Below are 14,374 nucleotides of genomic sequence, written 5' to 3' on the forward strand. Positions count from 1 at the left end.
AAAACAAATTTCATCCCCTCACACAAAATTCTGCTGCTAAACCTTTTAATTCAAAGTGAAATCTCATTTGTCCTACAAGAAAGGCTCCTTGTGTTTCCACTCACAGTAGCCTTTTCTTCAGGGAAAAGAGATCATTTCTAAAATAATGAGTTCCCTGACAGTTTATTTTAAAATCCATGCCATGTTCACACCTCACAGACATAAGCTTAATGATCGGAGAAATTAAAAGATGTAAACTGCACTATTGTTTTATGTCAACTGGGGAAGGAGATGGTACACAGCCTGCTTCCATCTTTCCCATTATTACACATATATTTTAGAATAACCTTTTTATAATGAGCTTCTTGTGTGACTTGAATGTTTCTTTAAAAAAAAAAGTGAATATGTTTTAATAAACTCCAGAGGTCATGGTTATAACTCAGATGTACTTTAATAAATCACAATTATAAACATTGTTGCTTGTTAGGTTTGCAACTTCTCGTGGTTAAAGAGAAAGTAGGAATGAAGTGCAATGTATTTATAAAGAAAAGCTGCTGTTTAATATTCTTATGTACTCTTTACCATTATTTACATTTTCCTGTCTTATCATTTCAGGCACGGGAGCAAAGGGGGCCATGGAAAGTAGTGTCAGCTTTCTCTATAGTCGATAACTGAAAATGTGCGCAGCCACTGCCTGTGATGGCATGGGTGCGCATGGTAAAGCTGGGTGGACTGGAAGTTGGAGCCGGGTAGGTGAAAGTGCAGTCAGGCCCCCTTGAAGATTCTTTGTGGTGGGAGTAGCCTGATTTTGTTACACCACTGTATATAAACAATTCAACAATCTAAAAATATGGAAGATGTGTTTTGAATTGGTAACTATGGCAACTGAACTTGGAATTTTGAAAACATTTCACCAATCCTCCAATAGGTTTCTTCAGTTCATCTCTGTGGTAGAGAGTTAAAATACGGTGAACTAAACCTTAACATACAAATAGTTTTGTGTCACTCAAATATTATAAATATTGTAAATATTTCATGTACTTTTGTATTGAGTGCATGCTGGGTGTGATTGCTGTTCTCTTGTTAAAGGAGAAGGAAAATCTGTAGAAAAAAACCCAGTACCCCTCACCCCACATAGACCCCCTCCCTCCAGGCTAACTGCCCCTCTTGGGAAATGCCCCATACTTTATAGTTACCCCTCGTCGCAGATTCTGGCAGCGGACTTCACACAATCCATCTTCCGGGTCCTTGGTAATCTGACCAGGAGATCTGTATGTCGGTTCATGCGCAGTAGGAGCAACTGTACACGCGCCAAAATTGACGGAGATTGCCAATCTCCCAGTCAGTTTACCGAAGACCCAGGAGATGGATGCCGTGAAGTCCGCTGCCAGAATCTGTGACGAGGGGTAAGTATAGAGTATGGGGAATTTCACCTGGGGGGTGGGTAGTTAGCCTGGGGGGAGGAGGGAGGGGGGGTCTATGTGGGGTGGGGGTACAGGGTTTTTTCTCTAGAGGGTTTGCTTCTCCTTTAATATTGTTATAATCCCAACCTATCCCTGTGTCTATACTTATGCAAGAAGATTCTACATGTCCAATATATACATAGTTACATAGTTAAATTGGGTTGAAAAAAGACCAAAGTCCATCAAGTTCAACCCCTCCAAATGAAACCCGACATCCATACACCCCTCCATACCTTTACATAAATTCTATATACCCATATCTATACTAACTATAGAGTTTAGTGTCACAATAGCCTTTGATATTATGTCTGTCCAAGAAATCATTCAATCCACTAAGCATTAACAGAATCAGCCATCACAACCTCACCGACCTCACTGTGAAGAACCCCCTACGTTGCATCAAATGAAAGTTCTTTTCTTCTAGTCTAAAGGGGTGGCCTCTGGTACGGTGATCCTCTTTATGGGTAAAAAGGTCCCCTGCTATTTGTCTATAATGTCCTCTAATTTACTTGTAAAGTGAATGTCCCCTCTCAAGCATTTTTTTCCAGAGAAAAGAACAGTACTTTTAGGCCCAAATACTCCACATCAATACTCACGTGATCTAGTGATGAGTAACATTTTTTGCCAGATTTTGTCCCAAAAAAATATCCATAGACTCCAATGTACTGTGCACTGAAAAAATCAAGTGAAAAGAGTCACCCACTGACTTTAATGTGTTTTGCCAAATGATTTCATTTCACAAGTTTTTGGTGAAGTGAAACAAGACAGATTTGCTGATCACTATGGGTATCAAAACACGGAAAAGAAAGGGACAAATGATTTTCAGCATAATTTTAGTATTTCGAAACATGGGTTACAAAAAATCAGTTTGGCCACTGGCCCCATAGTGTTACTGAATAGTGATCGGCAAATTCACTCCAAATTTCCATGTTTCGCCGCTGGCGAATACATTTGTGAATTTGCCGCAAAAATTCACCGGAAATAATTTTTTTCAGCGTTTTTCTTGATTCCGACAATTTCTGACGCAGCTACAATTCCAACGTCATCATTAATGCGCGTCAAAATGTCACTGGCGTCAAAATTCGCATTTTGCAACTTCTACTGGAAATTCACGAATTTTTCGGCAAAGCGAAACAGGACAAATTCACCCCATAACTATTACTGAACAATTTTGCTTTAAAGGAATTGTTCAGTGTAAAAATAAAAACTGGCTAAATAGATAGCCTGTGCAAAATAAAAAATGTTTCTAATATAGTTAGTTAGCTAAAAATGCAATGTATAAAGGCTGGAGTGATTTGATGTATAACATGTCAGTCAGAACCTGATTTCCAGCTCTCTTGGTTTACACAGACTGGTTACCCTGGTTACCAGGCAGTAACCAATCAGAGACTTGAGGGGGGGCCACATGGGTCATATCTGTTGCTTTTGAATCTGAGCTGAATGCTGAGGATCAATTAGAAACTCACTGAACAAAAATGTACCATGTGGCCCCCCTTCAAGTCGCTGACTAACTCAAGAGTTATAGAGCTGAAAAGCAGGAAGTTGGATTCTGCCTGTTTTATTAGACATCTGTTCACTCCAGCCTTTATATATTACATTTTTGGCTAACTAACTATATTAGAAACATTTTCTATTTTGCACAGCCTATCTATTTACACAGTTTTTATTTTCACACTGAACTATTCCTTTAATCTATTTAGATGGTAGCTGCTCTACAGTTCCCATTAGGTGTCCTGAATGATGGGTGTTGCAGTCCAGCAACCTTTGAGTGTACTGTAGCAGCAGTGCTATGGAAAGTGTACTTTTTGTACTTTTTCTGTTCACTAGATATATAAAGTATATCAGCAAAATCTATCTTGTAGCCTTTTGTAAACATGATGGTGGTTTGTCCTTATCCACTTCCAATTTGTCTAACCTTCTATGATTTCGTATGAAGACATAAATGGATGCATAATAACAATTTAATTGCATCTGTAAATCACTTCTATGCATTCAATTGGCAAGTTAGTTGTTAATGAGTGTTTGGATAGGCAGCTGTGAAAATCATGTTAATGGATTTCTTGGAATAGTTTTTAAAATTGCTGTAGGGCAGCAAAGTTAGATCCAACACATATATAAAATGACTTGGAGCAATGAAATGATGTACAGTATTAGGCAATGTATATGGAGAGTTGCTCTACAAAGCAGATTCTCACAATAATGGGATCCATGCCATTTTTATGTCAAAGATTATTGTCATTAACCTGCCTGGATAATGATCCTCATCATATGTTACATAGTGCAGTTCTCTTTTTTAGAGTTGCAGTTAGTGTTGTAACATTGTTTCTGTAACATGGCTTTACACCGTTACAGCTCATCCCACCAACGTCACCCTTTCCATTAAAAGTTCCATATACAAATGGAAACTTGAATTTCTACTCCACAAGGTCAAACAATTAATGAATGGCAAAGCTCAGCCATGAAAAATGGATCTTAATGAAGTGTAACCAGGAGTAATAAACCTATGAGCACCCTGCAATACCAAACAAGCTTTCTAATAAGATATGCAATTATCTTCTGTAATGTCTATGCAGAAAGCCCAGTGCAGAAATGTTCAGCATCACGGACAGAGGCACAATTAGTCTGCAGGAGTTGCCTGCCTCCCTTAATTCATCCAGCAAACTGTTTATTGATGGACGGCTTAAACACTAATAATGGGCATTTATCTGAGTTAGTCAGTAGTATGTGTTTTGTACAAAACGTTCTACACCCAACAAAATGAAACAGATGTCAAATAGAAAGATATAAAAAGTGTTCTGCTTTTATAAAAGGGTGTCAAGTGGGTATATTGAGTAAATTAATTTTCTATAACACAGACAGGCAGTGCGGCACTGAGCTTGAGTATATCAAAAAAAATTAACTAATTCAAAATAAGAAAGAAAGCGCACATTTTTACCAATGACATTCCAATGTCACTCTTTTAAACCCATCACTTTATAGAGCATGTTTACTAATGGGGTGCAAATTGCAAAAAATGTTTTACCCACGATGTGCCATTCCCTCCCAGATTTATCACCATCTGCATCAGACGCTACCAAAGGCACATTTATTAATATTCGAATTTCCAAATCACATGAATTTGATATTAATCTAAATTCAAATATTTGATTATTTATTATAAAAATCTAATATCGTAAACTTGGACATATTTTACAGAGTTGAAAACTTTAATCAAATTTGAATCTAACTTGATCAAACTCGATTTGAGTTTTTTTCTCTGACAAAAAACTCGAATGTCAGGAAGGCTGCAAATATCTCTAAATTGCTCCCTGGACCTCTCCCATTGACATACAGAAATTCAGCAGGTTTTAGGTGACAAATAGTTGAATTTGAATTCTTAAAGGGCAAGAGTATGAAAAATATCGAAAATCTAATTCAACATTTTTAAAAAACTTGAATCAAGTTTAGATAATTCCCTAGTCGAATTTGACAGTTTTGACCATAAAAAAAATTTGAAAATTTGAATTTTCAATTCGACCCTTAATAAATCTGCCCCTAAATCTTGTTTGCAGCAGGAGACAGATTCTCATCTATGAAAAACTCCTTTAACTGAATATAATTAATTTTTTTTATGCATTGGATGAATTTCTGCACTTAGCATTGCATCTAGAAATAATAAATGAACACAACTCATTAAAGGAAAGCTTTTAGGACCTAATGCATATCCTTTGGACAATAGGAAAGCAACTGTTACTACCATTCTGCAAGCTATGTTTAAGAGGCCGGATTAAATGTCTCAATCAAAGGGGGGGACCTGAACGTAAAAGGTCTAAAGTCTCAGACTCATGTTGCCATCAACATTATTTTTGAGTAGCGTGATAGGATCCATTGCTATCCTCTACAAAAAGAGATGATACATATGTTTGGTAGGTTCACTTCTACTTCTATGTGTTAGGTTGGAGAACACATACATTTCTATTATTTGCAGTCTGTATTAAACACTGCTGGCAGGATTTTCCTCCTCTCATCCAAAAGGGTACAAGCCCCTCCCCTACTGAAGTTCTTATCATGGCTTCCCATAAACAGAGAATAACTTATAAACTCCTCCTCACAACCTTTAGAGCCCTTCACTCTTCTGCACCTAACTACATCTCATCTCTTGTCTCTCTATGGGGCAGATTCACTAACCAGCGAAAAGTCACCAGCGACCAATTGCTACACTTCGCCGGGTGAAAATTAATCGTGGGCACCCAATGCTGGTGAATTTTCACTAGCATTACTTCGCCAATGTGAGCAATTCAAAGCGAAGATGCGCTAGCGTTTATTTCTGCCTAGCGCAAATTCTCTAGAGGTCTTGCGCTCAGGTTAATTGCATATGGCGGAAAATTTAAAGTTGAATGGATTTCTTTATGTTATATGTTGCAGCAAATACATTAAATTTCCACAGTTAATTACACATGTCCAGGGAACCTTAATACATACATTAGAGTTGTTATAATGCCCTATACATGAGCCCACTGTATAGTTAATGTTCCATATGTTAGGAAATGTATGGGGTAAACTGGTATACCCAAAAAAAGTTCTTTTGCAGACTATCACTCTGAAAAAAGGATAAGACGCCAGCGTTTTTTGAACTTTGATGCTTTTTTCACTAAAGAATATGATATAAGTAACAGAAGATTGAGGAAGATCTATACACACCAGTGCACTTCGCCTGGTCTGAGCTGGCAATGGCAAGTCTGGCGAAAGAGGTAACGTTCAGTTAAATCTGCATTTTAGTGAATTTGCAGTGTAACGTCCATTCACCAGAGCGAATTGTCGCCTGGCGATATAGTGTGAATGAGCTCTAGCACCTATCTCTTTCACTAGCGAATTGGCACCCACTGCACCCATTAGTAAATCTGTGATGTCCCTGTGGGCAGTAACGCTGGCGAATTGTCTTTGCTTTAACTAGACAAATTTGATCAAGTTGGTAGGGCTAGGGATTGTTGTGGATTTTATTTCCCAGGACCCAGAAACAATGAAAATCAATACCTATCTGAATTTAAGGATTAGGGCAAAGATACCTAAGCACACTGAAAATATATTTATTGACCTTTAAATTAATCTGCATAGTGTCCCGCTGGCCCAGTAAAGCCTTGATTCTACTAAGTTATATGGTAGCCACTGTGCTCAGATTTAGTTTTAACTATACCGATATACAGTACACTTTTAAAATGATACCCCCTTGTTCAGCATGATTCGTGAGAATAGGGCTTTGCCGAACATAGGGCTTTTCATTATTTCTTTTACTAAACAGTACAACAATGAAAAATACTTTTAGGGGGTTATTTACTAAACTCCGAATGCAAAAATCACAAAAAATTTTGGGTTTTTATTTTTAAATCAGACTTTTAAAAAATCATGAATTTTTCAGAATTTATTAAACCCCGACGATGGAAAAGTGTGAATCAGAAAATCCAGCATCTCAGACCTGTCGAGGTTGCATATAAGTCAATGGGACAAATTTACTAAAGGGCGTAGTGATGTCATTTCGGATCTTCGCCGGCCGACGCTGGCGTAATTTCGCTAGCGAAGGAGATAGACTCTAGCGGTACTTCGCTCCCTAATGCCTGGTAAATTTGCGATCTGGCGAATGGACGTAACTATGCAAATTCACCAATATGTGGATTTAACTTCTTGCGAAGTGTTGCTATGTGAGCGAAGCCGTAGCCGGCGGATTTTCGCAGGTTAGCGAATTTTCCCCAATGGGAGAAGTCCCAATGATTTCGTGCAATACCCCAAAGTTTTCAGAGTTTATAGGCAATAATCAGAGTTTTCTGGTGAAAAATCCGAACAAAGCGTGAAAATTGGATGAAATTTTTTTTCCGCAAAGCAAATTTTCAGGAAAATGTAATAATAAATAAGCACAAAAACCTGAGCGGATTTGATCGCAGTTCGTAGCAGAAAATATTGAGATAAATTGTGAAAGGAAGTCAGACAGGCAGGTAATCTATTTACTTACTGTATTCTACATAACACCCCTCTTATAAGGAACACCTCCTTATCTGTCAACCCAAGAAACCAGCTGTAACTTTCTTTTTAAACCAACCCTCCTAATTACAAGGAGAGATGTGATACTACGTGTATTAAAACAATAACCATTAGTGCTTTATAAGAAAAAGGAAATATGAAAAGATTGCCTTTTTAATGCAATCAATAAGCAGAATATATTTTCAATGTCCTTTTTATTTTGTAGAAAAAAAGTGTATAATGCCCCTTTAAGGTAGAATTAAGAACAAATGAAAGTTAACACATTTTTGACAGCTACTCTGATTTATTTCTGAATAGGGATTTCTCCTGTGCTACTCCTGTGCATGTTTTTGTGTTAATACACATTTCCTTCTACTGAGGTTAAGATGTCTTTTATTCTGAACACAAAATGCTGCTTAGAAAAATATAATCCAAAGAAATAGTGTTGAACAGAGATCTTATTCAACTGTGACCCCCGGGAGGCCGAAGTTCTTAATTTCCATCTTTGTCGAGGCACATTCTTTTGATGTATTACCCCCGAGCGAAGGTATGACATTTCTAATGACGATATAATGCATGTTTTGCAGCATTTCTCCATCTCATGTTCAGTGTGTATTCATTAACCTTGGCTTCCACAAGTGGATGTGGAAGCTGTTTGGTGATGAATCAGTTTTACTGTACCTACGAATCTCATTTTCTACTCTAGCTATGATGGAAATTGCTATTTTATTCTCATACAGTGCAGAAGTCCATACCTCAATAAAATTAGGTGCAAGTCTAGTGTGCAGCATTTGCACCTTAGTATTCATCCACAGTATCTGCAGTTGAATATATCTGCATGTAATGTTTGTAGTCAGCACTGCTTGGAGAAATCATTATATTTTTATTTAAAAATAACAACAGACCAGAAAGATCATTGAGAAAAGAGATACCCCCCATTTAATTAAGTGCAAGTGTATTGCAGGTCCCTATTTCTTGGATTAAAGTGGAAAAAAAGTACATGACTATGGGTGTTTTTACAAATCTATGCACTGATATATGCAATAGTGGTCAGATGGAGTTCCAGACCCCCACTTTTTGCTTCTTAAGCAGAGGACTGCAGTCTCTCCTGCACTTTATGCTGCTTTAGAGGGTGACGTGGTTTTCTGGATGACTGTCTCAAAGGTGGTGGGTCATAGATTTCTATTAATCTTCTGCGCGCTCTCAAAATTGTGAAAAGTGATAGTTCAGATTTGAAGCCCGAATCACTAGATTTTCAAATTTTATCAGACGAAACCAAGAAGAAGGCCTAAATATACAGATAAGTAAAAAGCAATAACAATAAATCTTAGACTTGCAGAGCATTTGTTTTTTAGATGTGGTCAGTGACCCCCATTTGAAAAATCGAAAGGTTCAGAAGAAGAAGGCAAATAATTTAAAAACTATAAACAAATAAATATCTACCAATTGAAAAGTTGCTTAGAATTGGCCATAACATGCTAAAAGTTAACTTAAAGGTGAACCAGAGATTAACACCATTGGAGATTCCCACTAACCACCAATAAGGGTCCATGTCAAAAAATAAAAAGCCAATAGGGCAATATCATTTTTATTATTTTAACTTTACCAATTAGCATGTTGATCTGGAACAGTCCAACTGCTTTATATTATCTAAAAATACAAAGAGACATAGGAAAGCTGTTATTTATGTATCCAGTAAAGGTATCAATCTAAGGGGGTTATTTATCAAGGTTCAAACTTATCTCAATATTGTCTGCTACAAACTACGATCTAAGCTGCTTGGGTTTTTAACGCTTATTTGTTATTACATTTTACCGAAAATTTGATTTGCGGTAAAAACTCAGATTTTTCACGTTTTTTTCTGAGGTTTCACCTGATTTTCATGATTTTTGTTTGGAGTTTTCACCCGAAACATCAGATTTTTGCCCGAAACTTCAGAAAACTTCAGGGTTTCGCACAAGACCCAGCGCACATCAAAAAATCAATGGGACTTGTCCCATTGACTAATATGCAACCTCGACAGGTCTGAGACGCCGGGTTTTCAGATTAGGAATTTTCCAGCCTCTTGGTTAAATAAATTCTGAAAAATTCGTGATTTTTTTAAAAGCCTGTTTTTTTAAAAAAAGAAATCATTACTTTCGTGATTTTTGCATTCAGGGTTTAGTAAATAACCCCCTTAGTCTGTGGCCCTCATTTAAACTAAATTTCTAAACACCGGCTGCAGCTTGAGCTGGAAGAAGTTCTAGATGATCTTGATATTGACTATGGGAACTCTTGACTTTGTGACCGGTTATACTTGTATGCCAATGTGAATTGAATGATGCAATTATAGGCAAAGATGTGTATAAAATTTGTTTCAAGGATGGCATTGTGGAATAAATAAAATATACAGTAGATCTGTGAGTAAGGTTTTTATATAAGGAAGATGTGAGTGTAACTTTGATTATTCAGAAATGTCAATCTGTTAATGGTGCATAGACATTGCTAGTGGTGCATAGACAATCCTGCATAACCATTAAGTAGTGCCTTAGAACCCCCTGTTAGTCTTTTTCTAACATTGACATGTCAGCTAGTATATAATGCTTATTGAGTTTTCACAGGCCAAACCTGGAGTAATCAATCTACTTCTATAGTGATTTAGGTGGCACCAATAGAAAAGAATAAGCACAGGGACTTCAGCGGGCAATAGGCCTACTTAGTATATGTTGTTAATTCATATTTGTTAAATTGGCTGTTCCGTTTTTCCACAGCTCTCGCATACATCCCCGAACCAACACATTCTTTAGACTTTCAAAATTTCTGCTTTGAAGAAATTCCGAGGATGGATCTGTTTGGCAGCAGCTCACAGAAAGTATGCTGATGGAAGCCCAACACTCTAACATTCTGGAGAAAGAAAACAGACTTGAGGGAGAAATCTAATAAGCTGTGAGATAAAAAAAACAAATATTTTTGTATCTTTTCTGCACAACCTTGCCTACAGGAACGGCTATGTCATGCATCTTGCCATTATTTTAGAGGTGTCAGTACCACTTGAATTTTAATGCAAGCACTTCAATCATCAAAGATGACTGAACACAGCAGACCTGATAGCAAACAAAATGCAAACAAAACAGGGGTCTGCTCCAAGGAAAATATTTTTGCACACACAAAATAGAAATAATTGGTATGTCACATTGGTAGAACATTTATTTTAAGTAAATGTTGAGATTCCTTTTTCAATCAAAAAAAAAGTTTTCATTTTAAAAAAGCAATGCTTTTTTTTTTCAAAGTGTATTTATAGTTCTAATCTGAGCAATATTTCAGCATTATTTCTATCACATTCTGAATTATACAGCTGTAGAACAGGTCTCCTGGCAACTACCAGGGCAGAAGACTGTGACTGCAAATAAATAGTTGAACTATGTTCATTTTATATTCATATTTTATTTATCTCTGAAAACACAGCTTGTTTAGTGAAGTCTTCTGCAGCCTATTAGTTGGTGGTTGGCAACTGTATTTTATGATGTTCGATTCTTTATTTACATCTGTTTATTATTCTAATCTTCTGCCCTTCACGATAAACATTCCCTGATTTATATTAGTCAACACCTGTAAACTTATTTTACTTTAAAGCTGTAAATAATAGAATAATACAGTTCCTTTTTCATACAACTGTACAATATCCTCTAATCTTCAAACTACTGACTGGTGCAACGTCAAAGTGCCTGGTCCCCCTTTCATGTACCTTTCCCAATCATCTGTGTCCCCCTCCCCTTACACCTCCCCCAGAAAAAGACGCAATCACCACATGGAATGTGGATGAAATTGGTCACAGCTTTTTATTCACAAGCAAGTATACAGAGGCCCGAACAGCCCCCACCAGCCCAGTAAATAGTTACAGTCTATGGCAACTTTCAGCATTCCCTCTGGAATTTGCCAGTACCCACAGATTGCCAGTCCGGGCATTTGCCAGAAACCACAGATTGCCAGTCTGAGCCTGTTAACAAGTGTACAAATAATTTGCATAAAACATTAGATTGATTTTTTTTAAACAACATTTTTAACTTGCATTTTAAAACACACTCTGGGAATGTTTCCAAAACTTAAATGCCATAATGGACTACATGTTGTGACACCCATCATCCCCATTGAATGTAGGGCAGGCAATCAAATTCCATCTCTTCAAGGATCCAAAACTGTTGAGAGTCAACTAAAACCACCTGTCTGGTTCCTATTTTTACCTGGGACTAGTCGACCCTTGGCAAGCATTCCACAGCCTAGCCCCCAGCTGTGATATGAAATGCACTCACCACCTATATATTTTTTTTTAACAGGTGGGTGTCCATGATGCTACTCCCTCTGTCTGCCTCTGAGATGTGATATTTCCCCCCCCCCCACTGTACCCCTAACTTCATAGCAAAATCATGTTCCCCCTTCCCACTATGTGACCTGCCTGCTTCCCCATCCCATCAATGCTCCTCTCCCCTACATTCCTGTTGACTAAAGGCACAGAGCTACCTTTTTGGGAAACATTGTGGGAGATGAAGACTCCTTCAATAAGTTTTTTGCATCCACAGTTTTGTATTTAATAAAGGCTCTATTATCTGTTATAAAGGCTTTATGACTTTAAAAGTGCAGGACATTCACATACCACCCCTAGCCTTCCCCTAATAAATAAAGAGCTGATGAGATAGGCAGTACTGTATGCACTGGTGAGGCAGTTATAGACACAGGCCTTTGCTTTCCAGAATGGACAGGGAAAGGTTGCAAAGTGAAAACATCATGATAACTTTGTATTTTGCACCAATTAGCAAGTTTCAGTTGATGAATCCTGCAACTGCCTTGACCAAGTGGCTATTTCAAGACTTTTTTGGGTGTTGTATATATGGGAACCTTACAATGGTTGGGAATAAAGTGTAGAAATAGTATTTGAATATAAAACTTTCTACCATATTAGAATTTATGATGTCATTTGTGTCACTGAAACAACCAATGGTACAGTTTCTAATAGACTCCCGCAAGCTTGCCTCTATCTCTCCATGCCTCAGTCTTTTCCCATGAGTCACACTTTAAAATTATTAAAATGTCACTACAATAATTTGTTTTTCATGTGGGAAAATGATTAGATTTGAATATGAAGCTTCTTAAGCTTCATCAATTAACAAGTTTCTTCATTAAGCCCTACACATATTAAAATGATTGAATAAGCCACTGTTATGAGCCTATTGCCAATTGTCGCCTTGAGACACTTGTGTTCTAATCATTGATTTATTTTATTACATTAAAAGTAAATGCATTGACTGCTACACACACAAAAAAATGAATGCAAAGAAAAACAACATTTGCCCCATCTTTCTTATTTTTCAGGATGCACCGAATCGGCCAGGATTCTGTCTTTTTCAGCAAGATTCTGATTCGGCCAAATCCTTCTATGTTACATATGCTAATTAAGGGTGGGAAGGAAAAGCGTTGTACTTTTTGTCACAAAACAAGGAAGTAAAAAATGTTTTCCCCATCCCACCTCTAATTTTCATATGCAAATTAGGATTCTGATTCAATTCAGTATTCGGCCGAATCTTTCGGGAAGGATTCGGGGTTTCAGCCGAATCCAAAATAGTGGAGTCTGTGCATCCCTACTTATTTTGTCAAGCCATTTGTATACAGTATATAGTTTTGTGGTTATCTACTTATTTTAAATTTGTCAAATTGTCTTTTCCCCATCCTATGCATTTTTAAGTCCAATAAGTCTGTTATTTCCCACCATAATTCTTAGATCATTCGTTCTATGTTGCCTTGTAGCTTCAGACATGTTTCACTTTAATACAAGCGACTTCATTATCCCAGATCACATCCTATAATTCTATTCAATCCTTTTGTTTCGCCAATGCCAGCTCTACCTCCTTACCTCATCCTATCTGAAGGCTCTGTTCTTAGACCCATGCCATTTTTTATCTACATTGCTAATACAGGTATAGGATCTGTTATCCAGAACTCTGTTATCCAGAGAGCTCAGAATTGCATGAAGGCCATCTCCCATAGTCTTCATTATAATCAAATAATTCATCAATAATTCATCAATAATTATTATATTTTTATATATACTAATAATAAAACTGTATTGTACTAATCGTACTTGTCATGTATAGTTTCCCTAACCAGAACAGATGCCAGAGTTCCGGCTCTCGCTTCTGTTTATAACAGCCGCCAGGTCTTAAAGTGATAGAACCAGGACAAGAGTTCTGGCCAATAGCAACTTGACAAAACAGTAACTAAAGCAGGGTCAGGAATGAGTAAATCTTAGTAACTGTAAATCTCACACTATACTTTAGCACAGTCTCTAGAACACCAATCCACCTCTTCACTCTCCCCACAACCTGTAGCTCAGTCAATGCGATCATCTGACCAAGGGTTATTTTTTATAGCTACCCCTGAAAGTTGATTGTTTACAACTCTTGGACGAATGAACTCTTCCACAGAAGATATGAATTCCCAACATCTTTTCTTTAAAGCTTGCAATCTAAGCCCTTACTAAGCCCTACTATCCATACACATTATTAATTTCACTACATACAGTATGTTATGCCATTATCTAGGCTGACAAGACCTACAGTATATCAGAGATGACTCCCCTTTCTTTTAGACTGAAAGTTCTTATGAGCAGGGCCTTCCCTCTACCCCACAATGTAGTGACTAGTTTACAATTTAACTGAGAGTTAGTTTTGTATTGTAGCGACCCTAAGGGTTAAATGTAGTTATACTTAGGCAGTCCCGTTTTTGTTTGGACACCTAACGTGGTCCTTTGGTTCAACCTAGACAGCTCATTGGAATATCAGTAATTTGATCTGGTTCACTGTTTGCCCAGTAGGTGGCAAATAGAAATACATGGCTCTTTTCATAGGTTCAACCTAGCGGGGAGGTGGGTATAGGACTGGGTCTGAACAGGTGACAGGAACTAGTTAGGG

This window comes from Xenopus laevis, chromosome 2L (genome assembly GCF_017654675.1).
Source record: "Xenopus laevis strain J_2021 chromosome 2L, Xenopus_laevis_v10.1, whole genome shotgun sequence".
Lineage (NCBI taxonomy): Eukaryota > Metazoa > Chordata > Amphibia > Anura > Pipidae > Xenopus > Xenopus laevis.